Genomic DNA, 1,570 nt, shown 5'->3' with positions numbered 1-1,570 from the left:
CCACTAATAGCGATAGAAAAGTGGTAAGACTGCACCCTGTCAAAGGTGGAAAACTTTCAAGATCTAGAAAAATAAGGCAGTCCCATCGAGTCCAGCTCCCACAGGTTTCACTGTATTTAGAAAGTTTAGGCAAAGCAAATGTTGGTTTAAATTAAGTGGATAAGATGCTCAATTCCTCATTTTGCTTTTGACCAACTCCAGATGTAGGGGAACAAGTATATCCCATTTAAGACTTTTTTTTTTTAAATATTTATAGAGATTTACCACTTTCAAAAGGTCATGTAGGAAGATAGAATCCGCAAAACATCTCACAACACAGATTAATTCGGAGGACATTATGCTGAGTGAAATAAATCAATCACAAAAGGACATTGTATAAGACTATTATAAATACGTAGTCAAGAAAAAGTTTACACACAATCACTTTTTGATGGTTACCAGGGATGGAAGGGGGAGGGAGGGAAAATCACTAACTAGAGAGTAGAAGGTGCTAACTTTGATGAGGGAAAAGGCAGTACACAATAGGGGGCAAGTCAGCACAGTGTAACCAAGGCAAGGGAAGGCATTGAGAAGTACACAAGGATAAAAGGCCACAAAGGTAGATACCATAATATACAATCCTGCTACAACAGTAACAATAAACAACAATTTATGAGGGGATGCATAGGTAGATATGTATGCTGAGTAGGTGTGGGAGGGAGTATGGAAATACACTCACGTGCATATATAGGTTTGGCTGTGGATATTTCTATGTAATATTTGTATGTGCTGCGTGTATGTTCATACATATATAATAGCTCACACAGGGGCACAGTCATAGAAACAGCCTAGGCATAACCAAACACCTCGAGGGACTGAGTCACAGGGCTGGAAGGCTGAGGACCATAGTCTTGGAGGACATATAGGTCAATTGGCATAACATAGTTCATAAAGAAAACGTTTTATATCCTACTTTGGTGCGTATCATATGAGGTCTTAAAAGCTTGTGAGGGGCCATCTCAGATACAGCTGTTGATCTCTTTCCATCTGGAGCAAAGGAGAGTGAAGAAACCAAAGACCCAATGAAACAATTAGTTCAAAGAACTAAAGAACCACAGGAACCAGTCTTCACTAGCCTGAGATGGTGCCTGGTTACATTACCAACCACTACCAACCACTCTGACCAGGATCACAATAGAAGGTCTTAGTTAGAGTGAGGAAAAAAAAAAAAAAATGTAGAACAAAATTCAAATTCATAAAAAGATCAGATTTTCCTGGTCAGAGAGAGACTGGAGAAACCCGAGGCTATAGCTCTTGGACACCCTTCTAAATTAGAACTGAAGCCAATCCCAGAGATCACCTTTCAACCAAATAATAGACAGGTCTTTATATAAACAATAACACATGTTAGGAAAGTGCTCCTTAGAACAATCATCTGCGTGATACCAAAAGGACAACATACGCCCAAAAGCAAAAATGAGAAGGCAAGAAGGGGCAGGAAAACCAACAAATGGAAATGAGGATCTCAGGGGATAATGAGGAGAATGTTAACACATTGCAGTCAATGCCATGGAACAATTTGTATATAAAC

The sequence above is a fragment of the Loxodonta africana genome, chromosome 2 (assembly GCF_030014295.1).
Source record: "Loxodonta africana isolate mLoxAfr1 chromosome 2, mLoxAfr1.hap2, whole genome shotgun sequence".
Classification (NCBI taxonomy): domain Eukaryota; kingdom Metazoa; phylum Chordata; class Mammalia; order Proboscidea; family Elephantidae; genus Loxodonta; species Loxodonta africana.
Note: the sequence above shows the minus strand (reverse complement) of the source record.